Consider the following 20803-nt stretch of genomic DNA (forward strand, 5'->3'; position numbering starts at 1 on the left):
TAGCACTATTGACTTGATTGGAAAGGCAGACTGTGCCGAAATATTACCATCCAATATGTCGGAACAAAGAGGATTGTAAAATCATTAGTTGTTCACTAAGATGATACAAGCTCTTTACATTAAGGGAAAATAACAATCTTAATATTTCTCTGACTACCTTTGAACCGACAAATGATCTCAACGGTCCGAACAGCGTTTTACTCCTCTTATAGGAAAAATACATCATGCTGATAATGCAGATGTTGTTCACCCATGCTTGAAACTCAATAAGAACTCACAGCTACTGTTGACCGTGACCGAACTTTCCACAGTAATTTGCCACCTTCGAGTGGTTATAGCATAACATGTTTTTTTTTTTTTTCAAATACCGAACACTTAGACTTACACGATTCAAAAACAGTTCTCGAACTTTCGGAACTTTTCTAGAAGAGTGTCAGTTTAAATTTAAGGCCAACGTAGCCGAAACGGTAAGAGCGTGCCCAGTTCATCCGAAAAGACACAGGCTCGATTGCCCGTCAAGAAAACGAAACAATTTTCAAGATTTCCTCTCGACGTTTGAGCCTACACCAACAATGAGTACCAGATTAATTCCTGGGGGTAAAGGTGGCCATAAGCATAGAACTAACTACTCCATCCCTCTTAGTGTAGAGGTACGGATAGTAGGAGCTTATACCGTCCAGTCCTCCAGGGATGCCCTGTACTGAACATTAAGGTACAGTCCCAGCATTTTCCTGGTATTAAAATGGAGAAACCACCGGAAAATTATTTTCAAGGTTGCCGACAGTGAGGTTGGAACCCACTACCTCCCGAATGCAAACTCACAGTTACGTGACCCAAACTGCATGGCCAACTCGCTCTATTTTAGAGGTATCTCCTCCTCATTTCTAGCCCTCTCCCATCCCATCGTCGCCATAAGACCGGTCTGTATCGGTGCGACGTAAAACAAATAGAAAAAGTACCTCTGGATCTCAAGCTAAATCGTACGTTCACTCGCCCACGGTGTTACACTGATATATTTCTGGAGGTTACCAAGCTTAATTTCCTATATGAGTGTATTCGTAACTTGGTGAAAGTATAAAAAGGAATGAATAACCGTAACTGCTGTGGTTATCTGGTACTAAGTGGATTTAGTTCCATATTAGTATTCCTTATTCTGGTGACTTGTTTCTTCAGCTGAATTTGTTCAGGGACGGTGTGAAGGTTATTTTCGATAGCAGTGTGGCGTATCACGTCTCGTTTTATACTTGAGTGAACGACAATGTGCCCAGGGTTTAAATTCTATGCAGATATTCTCTTTATTTATATTTATTTACTCTGATTACTAACACTTCTTAATTTCTGGCATTAAATGCATAGTTTAATTCTTTGGGTAGTAGACGACAAAGTGCGTTCCATCTAGATAGAAGTGCACCTCCAACTGCATATACTACTACTACTACTACTACTACTACTACTATACTACTACTACTACTACTACTACTACTACTACTCTTTCTTATATGGTGGGGCTCAGATTATGAGGCCTGCTATTATGCCAAATCATATTGCATTAAAGTAAACCTTTGCACAATTTTAAAATATTATATATATTATAGGCTACATATAATCATTATAAATGACATAGATACAGACTTCTTCTAAGGCTTTTCCCGCTTCTGTGAGGTCGCGGGTGAGATCTGTGTCGCATATGTGGATTTGGCCTTGTTTCACATCCGGATGCCCTTTCTGACGCCAACCCTATGTGGAGGAATGTATTAACTATTGCGTGTTTATGTGGTGAATGGTAGTAACGTGTGTTGTCTAAATGTGTAGGGGAGAGTGTTGGAATAAACACAAACACCCAATCCCCGAGCCAGAATAATTAATCAGACTTGATTAAGGTCTCCGAACCGGCTGGAAATCGAACCCGGCACTCTCTGAACAGAATGCCTTACCGCTGACCATCTTGTATAAATATATTATTTAACTTAATTCGATGAATGTCTACAATTTTATTTCATTATTGATATATTGGTAAAATGAATATTCGTTCTGCTGTTGTAATCTATATTTGTGAAATCTCCATTTTATTCTCCCCAGTCATTTAATCATGGTTTGGAGGAGTGCTCAGATGGTAGACCCCTAGTTGAGGGGCTCAGACCCCCCAAATATGCCAACCTCGTGTTGCGATATTTACCGACACGTAGCCTAAATGAACTCCTTAGGTCAAAACTCCGGCACTTTGGCGTCTCCAAAACCCGTTAAAAGTAATTAGTGGGATGAAAATCAGTATTGTTTTCATAATGGCATGGACGCAGTCTTGGAGGAGTAGTACAGGATGAAAATAAATACATCCAAAAAGTAATGGAATACAGTCGAACAAAGTCAGGTGATGTAGGAAATATTAGATTAGGAAATGAAGTCTTAAAAGAAGTAGATAAATGTTATTACTTGGGTAGTAACGATGGAAGAAGTAAGGACGACATAAAATGCAGACTAGTAAAAGCAAGGAAGGCTTTCTTAAGAAAACAAATTTCCTCCCTTCAAACATTGATATACAAGTTAGACATTTTTGAAGACGCTTGTCTGGAGCGTGATATTGTATGGGCAATAACTAGCTTAGAAAAAAAAGAGAGAGAGAGAGAGAATAGAAGCTTTCTGAATATGGTGTTACCGAAGAATACGATCGAATCACGAATGAAGATATACTGAACCGAAGTGGTGAAGGGAGAAGGATATAACGATATTTGACCAGAAGAAGAGGTGGCATGATAGAATACATCCTAAGACATCCAGGACTTGTTCATTTAATTTATCAGGTAAGTCTAGGCAGTACGAACAGTAGGGGTAGACCAAGACATGAATATAACAAACAAATTAGAGTAGATGTAGGCCTATAGTAGTTACCTCCCTTATTTGCTGAATATTTCGTAACGAGAAGAGTAAGAGATTCCTTGTAAATATTGTGCATAGAAATGAAAACGTTAGCACAGTTTAACGTCCCTGTTAGTAAAATCGAAACTTCCGCTAACTCGGCATAATGTAACAGAAGTGTAATGTAATTTGATCGAAACATTAGACGCAGTCATTTCTTGATCGTACTGTTAGTAAGTAAATAGTTTGGAGTGTGATTAGCTCAGCTGCCGGCTTCCCACCCGGAAGACTGAGATTCGAATCCCGGTCGATCCTGGGGGTAGATATTTTCATCTCAAAAATCACCGTGGCATCAGGAAGGACATCCGGCCAAAAAAAAAAAAAAGAACCGGCCAAAAACAAAAATGACCCTGGGTGGCCAGCGACCCTAGAAATAACTGGGGATTAGCTGAAGATTATATATACTTTATGCTAGTAGATCGTTTGAGAAAGTTGTTCGGGTGACTTCACCCTACAAGCTGAGCAAGTTGACGTAGGTTTGAGACTATCATCTATCCCAGATGACGATGCTCAACAAGCATACCCTCGCACCGCCGTCAGACGACTGGCTAAACACAGTTTCTAAACCGAGTCGCTTAAGTGCGGCCAGTATCCAGTATTCGGGAGATAGTAGGTTCGAACCCCACTGTCGGCAGCCCTGAAAATGGTTTTCCGTGGTTTCCCATTTTGACATCAGGCAAATGCTGGGGCTGTACCTTAATTAAGGCCAAGGCCGCTTCCTTCCCACTCCTAGCCCTTTCCTGTCCTATCGTCGCCATAAGACCTATCTATGTCGGTGCGACGTAAAGCAACTGGCGTTTCCAAACACCACCTTCCAGTCGATAGGTGAAACATTTAAATGAGCAGAGTGCAAGAAACAACATAAGTTTTGAGTTAAACATATCCTACATATCCTACGGTGTAGAAAAAGGCCCCCTTCGGGTCAACCTGAACTAGTAATAAATGCTGTTGAATGTTGGTACCACAACTATAAGCGATCTGGATTACAGTTGGACTATAGTGAATCCCGGAAACAGCATTTTACGTCACAGTTAACTCTACAGGACTCTGACAGTGTGATTAGCTACATAAAATGTTGCACGTTATGGGTTCGCTAATAACGGCAAATTCATTACCTCACACACTAAAAATCCTGCGGTAAAACATTTCCGACACCTTGCCGTTTCCGAAAACCGTAACAAGTTGTTAGTGAGATATAAAACTTTTTTTTCACGTTATTATGCCCAACTTATTTAGCTGAAGATTTTGCTTTCTTCTCTTTCCAAAATGTCTTCATCCTCTCACTAAAATTCTTCTTACGTTCTTCTGACCAGGTTTTATTAATTCTAGCTTTTGGCTCCGCGAAACAATGGTTATTAATCAGTGTTCTGAAATCAGATCGGTTCTTCACAGTTTCCTGATTGATGTTGATTTCCTGAAGATCTGATTCTACTGTTCTTGACTTTCAGTGTGAGGGCCAGATTTAGAATTCTTTTGGTCAGTCTGTCATTGTTCATTCTGATAATGTGACCATAGAATTTCAACCTCCTTTTCCTGATAGTGTCTGAGATTTTTTCAGTATGGTAATAAATTTCATGAAATTTCCTTTTCATCCATACTCCCTCTGTGCAGACTGGGCCGAAAATTTTCCGTAAAAGTTTTCTTTTTTGCTTTTCTATATCTTTCATGAGTGATCTGCCGCCAGTGATTAAAGTTTCCGATGCGTATAATGCTTCATGTTGTATTACTGTACTATGATGTCTTAGTTTTGTTTTCCGAGATAATGATTTTTTGTTATTCGATATGTTTTCTGTAATTTTAGTAATTCTCTCCTTATTTGCTTCGCGATTTAATCCAGAAGGTTGAATAATTTCTCCAGGGTATTTGAATTTATTTACTTCGGAAATTTGTCCAAATTTAGTTATCGTAGCTTGCACATCTAGAAACCGAGTTGCTCGTTCTATATACTGGGTTTATTCATATGATATTTGAAGTCCTGTTTTGGCTGCAATTTCATGTAGGTTTTCGAGGGAGTGGATTGCTTCTTGCCTATTATTAGAAAGAATTGCCAAGTCGTCTGCAAAAGCTAGGCATCGCACGTGAATTCTGTTTTTAGTTGTCTACCAAGAGTTATTCATTTAACTTAATTTCCCGAAGTTCTGATTACTTTTTCTAGAACAAGATTGAGCAAGAAAGGTGACAGTCCATCTCCTTGTCGAACCCCTGTGTTGACATCAAAAGGCTCAGATATTTCTCCTAAGAATTTAACTTTGGAAGTAGTGTCAGTTAATGCGTGTCTGATCAATTCTCTTGTTTTTCTGTCTACTGAAAATTCTTCGAGTACTTTGAAAAGTGTCTGTCGGTCAATGGAGTCATATGCGTTTCTGAAGTCTACGAAGGTGATTACTGTTTGTCTAGTTTTGCACATTTGTAAGGTAGATTTGAGATTGAGTATTTGTTCTGTGCATGATCTGCCCTTTCTGAAACCTGTCTGGTATTCTCCAATGAAATAATCTGTTTGTCTTTTCAAGTCTTCTCAGTAGAACTATGGAGTTTTTGTAGGTAACTGATACCAAGGAGATACCTCTATAGTTGTTGATGTCAGTTTTATCACCTTTTATATGCAGTGGGTGAATTAATGCACATTTCCAGTCCTCGGTAATCTTTTCTCTGGTCCAGTTATTGCTGAGAATAGCATGAAGTTTCGAAGCAAGACTTTTGCCACCAATTTTCCACATTTCGGCAATCATACCGTCCTCACCTGGAGCTTTGTTATTTTTCAGTTCACTGATAATTTGTTTGATTCCTTCTAATGTAGATGGTTCTGAATCTGGATTTGGTGTGGGTTTTTCAAAGGTAAGTTGTTCATCAGGTGATTCACAGTTTAAAAGTTTCTGAAAATGGTTTGCTGACAGTTTGCAATATTCCTGGTTGTTTGTTTCTAGAGTTCCATCCGGACGTTTGAAACAAAGGCTAGGTGCCTGGTAATTTGATATTTTTTCTCTGAAAGTTCTGTAAAAGTTTCGTACGTTATTTTTTGTGAATTCCAGTTCAATTTCTGCCAATCTTCTGTGATTATATTTGCGTTTCTCACATCTGATGATTTTTGAGGGTTTTTTCTGGTTCTTAATGAATTCCTGTTAAGTTTTCCAGTTTTATGGGAATTCCAGTCTCTCAGGCTCTCGTTCTAAGTTTCCTAGGAGGGATGCCTATATTTTTGGAAGATTCTACAAATGTTTCTTTGAGTTCTAACCAGTTGGATGGATTCTGGTTGGAGATATTTGCAATAAAGAAGCCCGAGTTTTCTTTAAGATGTTCCGGGTCGATTCGCAGTTTCCTGTTTGTTCTGATTTTGGGTCTGTTAGGTTGAAATTTCACTTTATCTAGAGATAAATGGTGATCAGAGTCAATAACTCCTTTCTTGACTTTAACATTCATAATTTCCCTTTGATTTTTCTTAGAAATCGCTTCATGACCTAACTGGAATTCCCTAAATGAAAGGGGATCTCCCATCATTTTCAAAACTCTTGCAGAAGCCAATTAATCTTTCTCCGTTTATATTGGCTCTCTGGTGAGCTGGTTCTGAACTTCTTTTCCTTGCTAATTTGGGCATTAAAATCTCCCAAAATGATTTTGACATGATGCTTCGGAATTTTGGCTGTAGGTTCCTCTAGTTGTCCCCAGAAGTCGTCTACTTTCTGTGGATCTTTTTGATTGTAGTTGTTGGTAGGTTCATGTGCATTGATTAGTGTATAGGCTTTGTTTCCTCACTTAATTGAGAGTAATGAAATTCTTTCAGAAGTAGACGTGAAGTTCAGTACTGAGTTTGTAAGATTTTTCCTCACTGCAAACGCAGTACCAAACTGATGTGCTTGTTAGGGAGGGAGATTACTGGTTTACCTTTGTAAATTAGTAACTGTCTGAATCGAAATGATTTTCATCAGCATGCCTGGTTTCTTGTGGAGTGCTTAAATTTGGACATTGAGTTTATCTAGTATGTTTGTTAGTTGTTTTAGCTTTCCAGTCTACCGAAATTGAAAGGATTGAGTTTCTAGATTTTCATTTTTCTTGTCACGAAATTATTTCGCCGAATCAAACAATTTATCACTGTAAAAATGCTTTCTTTGCTAATTGTTATTTTACATTTAAATCCCATTTTTCTCCCATAATATTCTGCCATATGTAACAAAATTTGTAGCTACATTAAGAAACCTGCGTATGGAATTTTTGATTGCAGAATTTTTTCAAGTAGTAGGGATTTTAAAGTAAAAACGTAAAAATTACACACACTTTATTACGATAAATCTCCTTATATAAATTATGTTCAAAAAATCGATACGTAGTGCTTTTAAAAGAAGTATAATTTACCTAATTACGAATTTACATTAACATGTTAATTAAATTTCATGAAAAAATGGAATTAAACATTTAAAAAACAAAAAATTGGAAAAGCTATTAGTTGTATATGAAAGAAATGTTCTTGATATCTCTACTTTTATTTACGTGACATTCCCACAAAGTTTCGTGCAAATCCATGCATTAGGTAAAAATATCTTTTTATCTCCGGAGTGTCGCCTTAAGAAGAGTATTGATGTTTAAGGTGCCAATGAAATGTTTGCGCTTTGGGCGAAGAGATTTGGAAAGCTCCGATCCATTCCCGCATGATGTTCTCGGTCCCCCAGAATCTGATGACCGAGAAAGACTACTATGAATACTAGAGCCTGGGGTAGTAGAGTCCTGAACGGACGTTTCCATCATGCTAGTAAGTTGAAGAAAATGGGGAGATTGACCTTCGTTAACCTCATTGGTGCAAGGTGTTGAGCCTTAGAGTTTGCCTCATGATGTTTTCTGGCTGTACCTGTTTTTTGTCCGCGAGAGGTATTTTATTTCCCTCAGCCCCCCGATCCGTCACCTTGGACGTGCCCGATAGAGGAACAGGAAAACCCCCACGGGATATAAAATATTATTATTATTATTATTATTATTATTATTATTATTATTATTATTATTATTATTATTATTATTATTATTATTGACACTGATGAAAATTCCACATCATCATGATACCGTCGACTCCCCACCCATCAGTTACTCTACCACCTTGGCAAACAATTAAACATCTGTATTTAAAAAGTTATCTTCAGATAAACAGAAAGGATGAAACATTTGCTTTTCGATCCACATATCTTACGAATTGGCACTGAATCACTTTGCACTCGGTGGCAAAAAAGTAGTTCCTGAAGAAGCCACTTTGGGATAGAATAGTGGTAAGTTGTATTATGTATAGGTTTTTTCGTTAGTGTTGTAACGTCGCACTAACTCAGATAAGTTTACGACGACGATGGGATTAGAAATAGCTAGGCCTGGGAAGGAAGCGGCCTTGGCTTCAATTAAGATAAAAGCCCAGCGTTTGGATGGTGTGAAAATGAGAAACCATGGTAAAACATGTTCAGGGCTTCCGATGGTTGGGTTCGAACTCACCGTTTCCCCATGCATGCTCACAGCACTGTGGGCCGTACCACTTAGCAACTCGCTCGGTATGCGTATAGGTCTAGTATTTGTCTTTCACACTTGTTCCTCATTACGTTATAAAAGACCTGACATATTGTACCGCATATGTATAAATAGTTACACAGCTAATATGAATGATAGCTGTATGAGTTTCTGCGAATGGTTTTTGTACGAAAAGGATTACCATAACGATGCAGAAAGACGGGTATGATAGTTCAGTAAAGCGGATGCTGCTTTATCTTCTTGACTTCCGCGACTCGATTAACGATTCTACATACATACATACATACATACATACATACATACATACATACATACTTTTTTTATTATTCTGCGAGTTAGCTGCGCGGTTTCGCCATGTAGCTGTTAGTTTGCATTCGTGAAATGGTGGGTTTTAATTCTACTATTGGCGGACTTGAAGATGGTTTTCCTTACTCTCCTATTTTCACACCAACGAAATGCTGAGGCCGTACTTTAATAAAGGTCACGATCACTTCCTTCATTGTCCTGCACAATCAACCTGTTTGTGTTGAAGCGACGATAAACCACTAGAGTAGAACGCAGCCCGGAAGGCGGTTTGAAGAGGGTTGCGCAGTAACATTCGCGCGCTTTGTAGTATGACGTGCTTTCCGCTGAGCCAATAGAATCATTTCAGTAAGAGGTGCCTGTTTGTGCGGGTCACGAGTGAATGTTTCGAGTATTATTTGTAAATATCATAATCAACGAACTTAGGGAAATATTTGCGTGTGTACGATAGATCCAGAAAGAGCAAAAAGACAAGTATTCCGTCGACAGGCGAGGGAAATAGTATTTAAAGTGTATTTGTATTTTGTAAGCATGCAGCAGCAGGCGTTCATAGGCGGAGAAGGTGAGGAACGCCATGTTGCCACGCTTCAAAAGAAGACAGCACTCGCGTGTGGTATCGGCCTGCGAACAATACAGAGGATAAAACAAGCTTCAGAAATAAAAATAATGCGGTGTTCAGGTCGCCAGAGAAGAACCCTTAGAGGAAGAAGCCAGTGACGGTCCTCCATGATTTCAATAAAAATGTTCTGCGTTCAAACAATATTTGGTATGTATAAAAACGGTGAATATCCTACGGCATTGAAACTGGACCGTCCATTTACCTTTCTTTATATCTCGAAAATTTTCCTCAACACTTTCGCGGGTTTTGATGTTAAAAATTAATTTGGACTTTTAGGAAACGTTTAAGCCCACGAAAAATATAGGTCATCGCTTTGGAATTCAAGATATAACTGGAAGAAAAAATGTTTACACATTCATGCTGTTATGTTCTCTGCACTTCGCCTTCATTTTTCTCTACTTCCATTTAACTTCTTTAATATCTCGAAAATTTCCCTCAACACTTTCTCGGGGTTTGATATTAAAAATTGATTTGGACTTTTAGGAAACTTTTAAGCTCACAAAAAGTATAGGTCATCGCTTTGGAATTGAAGATATAACTGGATGAAAAAATGTTTACACATACATGCTGTTATGAGTAGGCAAATTGGCATCACCGCACCTCATACTTCTGTCTCTCTCTGCGCAACGAAACCGCCTTCCGGGCTGCGTTCTACTTCTAGCAAATAACGAAATCGTTATTAGCGATGTGACGAGTCGAATAATTCGTCAACTCGAGTCACTCGTATTCGGAAACACTGCCAACTCGAGTCCTCGAGTTGGCGAGTCGACCGGGTAGGACAGGGAGAGCGAGACAATCGCAATGTCTCCTGAAAGAAGCGAGTAAAGGGAACTCGAGCTGACGAGTCGGGCAGGGAGAGCGAGTCAGGAAACCGAGGCCATCGCTCGGTTGTCTGTCTCATAAAAGAAGCGAGTGATGGAACTCGAGTACTTTCTGTGTGCGCTGAGATTACTCGAGTCTATGTTATGACTGTGAATATACAGGTTGCACACTTCAGGCATGAGAACGAAGACAATTGTATTCGTAATAGTATAGTAATAGAGTAACGCATTTCCTACCAGAAACATAGGGTCTTCTCGACTTATTAAATTAACACTACGAAAATGAAAACCTACAACCTGTTTTGCAGTCATTGACCGGGTCAGGGATGTATGAATGAAGCAGATATAGGCTATTAGTACGATGGGGTCGTCACTCTCAAAGTGATTAATTTATGTCTGATAGACGCTATGAAATGATAATGGAGAGTGTTGCTGGAATGAAAGATGACAAGGAAAACCGGAGTACCCGGAGAAAAACCTGTCCCGCCTCCGCTTTGTCCAGCACAAATCTCACATAGAACGACCGGGATTTGAACCACGGTTTCCACTATCCAGCGGTGAGAGGCCGACGCGCTGCCGTCTGAGCCACGGAGGCTCCAAATTAACACTATCTGGCAGCTAAAGAAAACAATGTTTAATAAATATGGAAACAGAAATACTGAGTTCTTCTCAAATGTAAACCAAATAATAGTCTCAACCCTTTGTGAAGAAAACTTTTTATAACGCATTATACCAACGCTAAAGGGAAAACGGCTTAATCATTTGTAAAAATAACGTTAATACTGTATCTGGTTTCTTGCTTAGGTTAGGAATTGATCAAAGAACAGAAAGCACTCGGCCGAATTCGGGGCTATTCGGAACATGTCGTATCTTTGACCTCGTGTAGCAAACGACGAGTTGAACACTCAACTGAAGTAACTCGTATTCGAAAACACTGGCACGAGTCGGCGACAATCGCTATGTCCAGTAGCGGCGACTATTTGGGGGGGGGGGGGGGGGCGGTCGCCACGAATTTTGAAAAGTGGTACGAGGGCTGGAACGGGGTCCACTCAGCCTCGGGAGGTCAAATGTGTAGAGGTGGGTTCGATTCCCACCTCAGCCTTCCTGGAAGTGGTTTTCCGTGGTTTCCCACTTCTCCTCCGGGCATATGCCGTGATGGTACCTAACTTAAGTCCACGGCCGCTTCCTTCCCTCATCCTTGTCTATCCCTTTCAATCTTCCCATTCCCCACCAAGGCCCCTGTTCAGCATAGCCTCGGGGGTAAGCAGATTAAGAAAAAGAAGTCTAGTATTGCATCAATATCTCAAAAACTGTTAATACCGCACTTAAATTGGTAAAACCGTTACCTCTCTATGGAAATTCGCCCAGAGAGCATAAAAATGTACCACTTTGCAGCTTTTCTTCCAGTTTACATGCATATACCCCGCTCTACCCCCCTCCCCCGCTATATCTCAATAACCCGGGTACTTTTTGTTCGTAATTTTGTGTCTTCCCCCTCAGCACTTTTAATTCCCAGTCACCGCTACTGTCTGTCTTGTGAATGAGATGGGATGTGCTACAGATATTCTAACCAGGCAAGGCATGTAAGGGAGCACGAATACTTTTTTGTATTCACAGAGTTTACCCGAGTCCATGTTATGACTCTGAATATAGACTATAGGATGCTCAAATGAGGTACGAAAAATTAAAGTAATCGCACTCATAGTAACTTATTCAAATAGTAATAACGAATTTTACTCCAGAGATCATATACATGTTAGACTAACACTGGTCAGCAGCTGAATAAAAATAATTTGATAAAATCAAGGAGAAAAGCTCTGAATCATTTTTAAAATATAGTCTCAACCCTCTGATTTAAAAACTAATTGATAACACTAATAATACTAAAACTACATGAAAACTCTAAACAATTAAGCAAAAAATGAAGAAATTTAATATCATTACGCACACTTCCTAAAAAATCCAGCGTAATATTTTTGTTGTAATCATAGTATGTTCTCCTACATATGATTTGTAGGCTGCAGCATACCAACTATTGAGAAATAAAATTTTGTCCAACTTCTTTGGTGACAGTCTGTTTTGTCGCTCATTTGTGACCATACCAGCCTTAGAAAATATTCTTTCGGATGGAACAGATCGAGTGCTTTCACTCGATCTCACTCGGGTTGATTCGGGCGAGTTCGTGTCTCTGACTCGGGCGACTCGGGAGCGAGTCAACGAGTAAGGTCTTATCGCAGTCGGCCATGGTTCATGTGGACATCCGTCGATTTCTTTACTCGAGTTACGGCAGGAAGTCACTCGAGTTGACTCGAATACATGCTTAACTCGAGTTAAACGAGTTAAAATATTCGACTCGTCACATCACTAATCGTTATACCGAGCTGGATAGCTGCAGTCTCTTAAGTGCGGCCAGTATCCAGTATTCGGGAGATAGTGGGTTCGAACCCCACTGTCGGCAGCCCTGAAGATGGTTTTCCTTGGTTTCCCATTTTCACAGCAGACAAATGTACCTTAATTAAGGCCCACGGCCGCTTCCTTCGCAGTCCTAGCCCTTTCCTGTCCCATCGTTGCCGTAAAACATATCTGTGTCGGTGCGACGTAAAGCCAACCGCAAAAGCGAAATCGTTGTATACTTGAATGATTTTTGGTGCGAGTTCGCTCTGCGGTACGGGGCGTGTCGCTGTAAGCTTACATTCAGGAGCATCATCGGCAGCACTGAAGATGGTTTCCCATTTCCATACTAGCAAAATGCTTAGACTGAACCTTAATTAAAGCCACTGCTGCTCCTTTCCTATTCCATCGTCTCCGAAAACCTACCGCATTTGGTGCGTCGCTAAACCCCTAACAAACAAAAATATATATTTCAGATTTCAGTCTGTAAGTGTCTGTGAATGTAACCGAGTGGTGCAGTTGGTTAGTCGCCGCCCGTCTGTTCCCAGGATAGCATTTGAGATTGGCATTTGAAGGTGTTTAAATTAGACAATTCCATATCGTTGACTTCCAGTTCGTAGAACTCCTGCGGGAAAACATCTCGGGGTCTCGTAGAGTCTGTGGCAGTTGAAGAGCCATTAAATTATTATTATTATTATTATTATTATTATTATTATTATTATTATTATTATTATTATGAGCTTTTCTTTCCTTACAACAAAGTTGGCTTGATAACTGGGCAATGTAATAATAACTGCGAACTCACTACTTGATATCTTAATTCTGTTTCTCTCTCTTTACTACCAATCTAGGAGAATACATATCCTAAATAAGCCTACTTTAAATGCGCCCCATGCTCCAGTTTCGAATTCCCAGCATGGTATTCAGTCTTCATAAATGTATTTACAACCAATTTCACATTACTTTCGGAAGATTTTAATATCGTACTCGCTGCCTTTCTTTTCAAATGTCTAATTCCCCAGTGCAGATGCATTTTTTCATCGGAGTTAAAATGTCTTGGAAGTTCCGTCAGTGGAATAGGATAGCAGGATACTCAATACAGACTCCCTATTCAGGTTTTCAAATAGGCTTCGTACGCACTAATTACATGGAACTGTTGACCAAGCATCACCACCACCACCAAATACTGTACTGGCATACCGTCCATCAGATTGGAAGCTTATATAAATCTTAGATAATATTTTTGTGTTGCTTTGTTTTGTCTCTAGTTCAAGGCCCTTTCGTCACGTTCCGTAGCTTTATCTTATCAGCCAGTACCGGTAAATCAGTTTAATGGTCAAATATCTGTCTGAAGTAGTTTGTTGTATGTTAGAGAGCGATTCCTAAATGAACGACTTTTGCGTAGAAGGTGGTAACGGTAAACTTGGATGATGCTTTTTATACTTCGTAGTCGAAAGTTAAATAATCTGATTTATATGTACAGTACAATGTGAGGTGCTATTCTGAATGTTGTTGTTGAAAACATCTATTTTGAGGGCTCTAAAATGTTGGTTATGCGTTTTTCCGTTCAAATGTTTTAGTGCCAAATTTCTTTTCGTCACTACCCTAAAATCTATTTACGGACCCAACAGTACATCTATCAGCCATTCCAAAATTTCTACAAAATACCGTATGTCCTGAATCTGCATATAAACACACTGTTTAGTTCAGTGTACTCCTTTGCACGTTTATCAACCATTATTCACGGTTTATTTGGCTCCTGCTGGTTCTAAAGGTAGATTATCCCAACCCCTAGTGGTTTGGCATAGCAACGTAAATAATAATAATAATAATAATAATAATAATAATAATAATACTAGTTCGTCGCCATAAGACTTATCTGTGTCGATGCGACGTAAAACAACTTGTAATAATAATAATAATAATAAAAAATCAGTTTTGACGGAGAAGGCATTTTTTTCATTCACTCATTATTTTGGTTCTCTGATAATCTTTCACTCATCAGTCATCAGTTTTTAATGTATCTTGGCGTAGTGTTGTTAGTCCTTCACGAGTGAACCTTAGGAATACCCATGTCAGTTTCATCTATATTTTTCTCGGACCTTTCGTTCAAGGAGACTCAGGTTCGATTCCCGGTCCTGTCAGGGATTTTAACTTCAATTAGTTAATTCCTATGGCTCTGGGGCTGGATGTTTGTGACGTTTTCAGCATTAGATTTCATCTTAGGTAGGGCCTCATTCTCACAGATGGCACTAGGCCTCTCCGGTTTTTTAACGTCTTGTTTCTTCTTCTGTTCAAATATTTACCATTGACGTCTGAATTGTAATTATTCAGTCATATTGTCTGTTGTGTTTTAAGAATTCTTGCAGTATTACTAGATCTCCAAAATTATATCGAAGTCTTAATTTTCAAACCGATTGGGGTCTTTATTAGGGTTTCTCTTTAATAAATTCATCATAACATGCGCGAAGGAACCCGGATGGCAATGGATATCTGGCCTCACGTTATAATATTTTGCTATTACGTTAAAGCGGACATTGAATTTGATTGAGAGGGGCTTCCGGCGGCACAAGGTTCGAAGAAGCCAAACTGAAGGCGGGTTTTTACTCCGACTTCTAGAAAATGGTACTCGATAAATTAATGTCAGCTATACTCAAGAGTGCTGTGATAGCACCGATTATTAAGTAGTATATATATTTATTATCTCTCTCTCTCTCTCTCTCTCTCACACACACACACACACACGCACACGCGCGCGCAGGGTGCCATTTATTGCCTCTTCGTTGTGGTACAATATTTCACATCCAAGTAGTTAAGTGGTAAATTTCAAATGTAAGCTCTCCCGAGCAGAGTGCTTTATGAGGTGCAAATGTGAAATTCGTTTTCGGAATTTGTGCTGATCAGTGATATTGATATTGACCTTAGCTCTGACCGACTTACGCGTCGGAACGGAGCACTGATTGAGAAATCTGTGGAATTTAGTTGATGGACATTATTGTATCAAGTATGTCCAAGAACACCTGTAAAATCTACTCCGTTATCTCCTCATGGAGCATTGATGACAGTTTCGTGACCTCTCATTGCCCGTTATCTCCGCCAGGCAAGTTGCTTGGTGTGTGACATTCCCTAGTCGATATTTGAATTATCCTCTGTGTGGACTGGTTGTTCGTTCTTCAAAGGTTTGTTGCTCAGATTTCTCATTTCTGCAGAGCTGCATAGGGGCAGACAAGAGCATATATGTAACGGCTGTTTACTCTACTGTATTTACTGTTTCCTATACAACAGATTAGAAACTTACTTAAATTCAGTGGGATAGCGATGTTATTTCCTTTTAACATTATATTCTATTCCGAATCATTGACATGGCACTTTGGCTGATAACTGATATGACGTAGGGGTCTATCATTTTGAAAGTACTTTCTCTGTTATACCCGAATTTATAACTGTCAGCAAACTGGTAGTCTAGTTTCTTACGTTGTTCTTCATAACCACCACCATCTCGACACTCTACCTGTATGCTATTTTTAACGAAGACTTCAACTATTTCATTACGCCCTTATCCTAATCAGAAGCAGCAGTGAATGACCCCGATCATAGCTATTATAGCAGTCCTACAGCACCCTTTTGTTTGGGCAATATTGTTTGTGCCATCACTCTACATGCCTATAATATTCTCAGTCTGTCCGGTCGTGTGCTTGGGCATTGTTTGATGAGACTGTGAGAAGGTAACTTATTTTTGAGTGAACGTACTGTAAATGTACACTATACACTTATATCTTACACTTTAGGAAAGCTAGGTAGGTCTGTGTTGAAAAAAAAGTGTCTCGGTTCGAATCCGGTCTTTGTGACTAAATTACCTTCAGGATGCTTTTTCCAAACATAATCCTTTCTCTCCACAGATATTATCTTCATTTACCTCAAACAGTGCCTTATATCTATATATATAAAATAAGAGTTTTGTCTGTACATTGCTCAGAATTTGAAAAGAATGGTATTTCTGTATCGGTCATGTCCACAGTAACAAGGAAATGCAATTTTTCTTTTCCGTAATTTCTGTCTGTCTGTTTGTCTGTATGTATTTACACGCATCACGAGAAAATGGCTGAAGAGAATTTAATGAAAATCGGTATGTAAAGTCGGGGCGTGAGCCGCTACAATTTAGACTATAAATAATTTTACTTACGCTGATTGAAATCGTAGTTTAGGGGAAGGCCTAAAATTGAATTCTCAAATATTTATATTATTAGTGGTCCTATCGATAAATACTGCATAACTAAAGTTATATAGAATTAAATTTCTGGTCATTTATGTCATACATTGTTACCATACCGGCTTTGTTAACACAGATATTCATGAATTTGTATTTTTGTTGCCAAGTCCATATCAACGCCGAGCCACGAGAAAATGCGTTAACAGAATTTAATGAAAGTCGGTATATAGAGTCGGGGAATAAGAAACTACAGTCTAAGTTATAAACAATATTATTCGCCCTGTATGAAATTGTAGTTTAGGGGAAGGCACCTAGAATTTAATTCTTAAATACCTATGTTATTGGTGCTATCGAAAAGTACTGCATAACAAATAGAGAATACAATTTCCGACCATTTATGTTTTATTCAATTTTACCGCACCGACTGTGATAAAACTGGTATTTCAGAGTCGGAAGAAAACTAAATCTGAAGGCCTACAATATCGAAAGCTCATAACATTGATACTGACCATTGTTTGTGGTGATGTTCTTTGTCTCTTACGCTGCCGCTCAACTCCGATAGATAGGATTACTGCTGCGTACCGACTATAACAGCCTGACTGAATATTGGCCGGAAATAGCTGGGGAGTTAGAAAACTTTCTTCCTTAGCATGCCATTCCTCTGGTTCATACATTTTCTGATACCGTACTGCAGGTACTGAACTCACTGGTTCATCATAGTATTCCAGCTATTCGATCCCTACTCTGACGCGCTGTTTTGAATGAGCAGTGTGCACTCTTAACGCAGAGCCTCACGTAGTAGTAGTAGTAGTAGTAGTAGTAGTATGACCTGGTCTAGAATTACAATCTAGGCACATTCCAAATGACAGTACCACAATTCACTAAATAACTCAAAATTCAACCCTGAAAAGAGCCGTTTCTTAAAAAGAGCTTCTTCATCTTCACTTTTATTAAATCCAACATTCATTTTATTCAAAATTAGCAGTGAAGAGGGGGTTTCCCCTCTGGCTTGGCGGAAAAAATTGCCACCAAGTCAGATAGATTTTTCCGCCGCCAGTGTAGTAAATTGAGATTTTGCCGACTCATCGGGTACTCCTAGGAAACAGATTAGTAAAAGGGCATAGTATTTGCCCTGGGACTCTCCACTATTCGAACCACGCTCCCTCCGAAAAAAGACAGAGTGTTCAGGAATCACGGCTGCCTGCGGCCTTGTCATTCCAGCTCTGGAACTTTAGACTGTTAGATCGGCAGCGTAGTACTGTTCGTTAAAAGTGAGAAAATGTGTGGTTTTTCATTTGATCGAGTATTTCATGTGAAATCATTGCTTTTACTCGCGGCATTCCTGCTGACGTCATTGTAATGACCTATGTTCATTTCACTTGGGAAAACCACTAAGACAGTCTTTCTGAGGATGTAGAAAGGCAGGTGGAGAGTGAGTTTCTGCCATTATAATGCAATTCCCCAACCTGATTGTGACTGATGGTAGGCAAGCGTTCGTACCATTACAATGATAATTCCCTAACGCTGTCTTCATATGAGAAAAGACGTTTGGTGATTTTTCCGTCGTGTTTCCAGGGTAACGTTAAGAGCTATGCACCGAGCTTGATAGCTGCAGTCGCTTAAGTGCGGCCCAACGAGCTAGAATAACATAGAGGGGCTGTATACCTGACATCAGCGCTCCCTGCTTGAAGCAAGTTGATAAGGGGCAGCCATGTTAACGGTTGTCAAAACAAAGCGAATTGGCGCGAGAGCATATGTTGAGGTGATAGGGAGATCGTGCATGCCAATTCCCTAAGTTTTAAGAAGTGAAAAGATAGATTCTCGCTTTCAAGAATGCCAGCCGTAAGCTCAGCGTATGGTTGTACTAATCGGAGTAATAAAACCAAGGATATATCGTACTTTAAGTAAGTATTACTGAATTATAGCCGAGATTCCTTTTTGTAATTTCTGTTTGTAATTAAATCCATTTTATTGTTTACTTAGCGAAAGTACGGATAGCCACGGTAATTATTTGTCGAATTTTGTTTCAGATTTCGTTTAAAGAACAAGGAATTAACTGAACAATGCGTTGTGAGGACGAAAAGAGATAAATGGTATCCCACTCAATTCTGTTGCTTATGCTCTGTACATTTCCAGCCCTATTTAATTTTCATTCACATTTACAAATAAAGGAAATGGAACGCCCACCACCAAGAAAACGTAACCACAAAAAATCACTTATTTCGTTCAAACGTACACCAAGTATGATAAATACAGCATTTTACTGCTATTTTTGAAATGTATACAGCCTTTATTGTAGATGTCTGTTGCCTTGGTTTTTAAAACTACGCCACACTTCATAATGGACAACTTTCAAGCTAGTAATCCCAGTATGATATGGTAATGGGAGAAACATGATATCCCCACTATATTATAATAAATAATTACACTAAACGATTATTGTAGTAAAGTATTCATGGGCCGTCTCTGTGGTGCACTGGTTAGCGTGAGCAGCTGCCACCCCTGGAAGCCCGGGTTCGATTCCCAGCTCCGCCACGAAATTTGAAAAGGGGCACGAGGGCTGTAACGGGATTCTATCAACCTGGGGAGGTCAACTGAATAGAAGTGGGTTCGACTCCCACCTCAGTCATCCTCGAAGTGATTTTCCGTGGTTTCCCACTTCTCCTCCAGGCAAATGCCGGGATGGTACCTAACTTAAGGCCACGGCCGCTTCCTTCTCCCCCCCACAAGGCCCCTGTTCAGCATAGCAGGTGCAGCCCTCCCTCACAGTTGTATCTCTCGACCCAATGTCTCACGCTCCAGAACACTGTCCTTGAGGTGGTAGAGGTGGGATCCGTCGCTGAGTCCGTGGGAAAAACCAACCCGGAAGGGTAAACAGATTAAGAAAGGAACACAGTACTCATGAGGATGCAATAATTTTTAAAATATTAACAGAATGAGGTTGTAACCTATTATAGGTCCCTATGATTTTAAGGTTTCTTGTCATAAATATTTATGTCCATCGTTTTTATTCTAATTTACACTTAACCACAACAGCCAAGCAGGGTAACGCTCTTGTTCCGATTTCGAGGCCTGTTCGTATGTCACTGTGCGATGATTTCGAACTACCCTACAATCAACTGATCGTGATGTTGGCCTCGTGCCGCAATATGATGAAGTGGCGGTATTCGCTTTCATGCTTCAAGCTTTCGGCAACGGACTTTAATTCTCCCCCAGCGATTCTAAAATGCGCATTTTCCACACTTTTCGTCATTTAAAGGCCATGCCCCCTTGCTTGTGTGACAACAGGAAACATGGCGGACGTTCGTTCTATTAGGTTCACCCAGGCAGCGCTTCCGCCTCTCTGTGTTATTCTAGCTCGTTGGTGCGGCCACATCCAGTATTCGGAAGATTGTGGGTTCGAACCCCACTGTCGGCAGCCCTGAAGATGGTTTTCCGTGGTTTCCCATTTTCACACCAGGCAAATGCTGCGGCTGTACCTTAATTAAGGTCACGGCCGCTTCCTTCCCACTCCTAGCGCTTTCCTGTCCCATCGTCGCCGTAAGACCTATCTGTGTCGCTGTGTCGGTGCGACGTGAAGCCAATAGCAAAAAAAAAAAAAAAAAAAAAAAAAAAAGCTATGCAATTTAATACAGTCTTGCTCACAACGTGTACTCTACCTAATCTACAATTCTGTATACAATGTAGAATTCCGTAGCGAAGCACGGGCACATCAGCTAGTTGTTTATAAAATCGTCAGCTGTTTATTACTTTGCCAGTGAAAACAAGAATATTCTTTGGCGTGCTGGACTTGTACTCCTCTCAAGAAACGTTGAGGATAATTTGATAAAATACCTTTTTTCTTTTTCTGTGCCGAACACTAGCGGTATCATGATAATGTGACAGTGGAAATCGCAAAGCACAAATCGACCTGGGTGTTAAGCGTCACTGAAGTGTTTGATGAATATTTTTATGTACTCGGAGATTTAGAAGTAGGTGTTGAAAACATTGAAGATATTGAAGAAATTTTCTTCCTCACGAAAATAAATAAAGTCGTAGTTCGTGCCGATAGAT

The 20803-nt window shown here is 39.7% G+C and overlaps 1 protein-coding gene across 5 annotated transcripts in view; it reads left to right on the forward strand.

The window, feature by feature from the left end:
* ATP7 (copper-transporting ATPase 1) overlaps positions 1-20803 on the forward strand; it is a 570660-nt gene that overhangs the window by 109842 nt on the left and 440015 nt on the right. Inside the window, exon 1 of one of the 5 annotated variants that reach the window (XM_067134924.2) lies at positions 15665-15719. The exons of the other annotated variants lie outside the window; for them this stretch is intronic. The gene's annotated coding sequence lies outside the window, so the exon portion shown is untranslated. Of the gene's footprint in view, positions 1-15664; positions 15720-20803 lie in introns of those variants that run through there. 5 annotated transcript variants of the gene reach the window in all.

This window comes from Anabrus simplex, chromosome 1 (assembly GCF_040414725.1).
Source record: "Anabrus simplex isolate iqAnaSimp1 chromosome 1, ASM4041472v1, whole genome shotgun sequence".
Classification (NCBI taxonomy): Eukaryota; Metazoa; Arthropoda; class Insecta; order Orthoptera; family Tettigoniidae; genus Anabrus; species Anabrus simplex.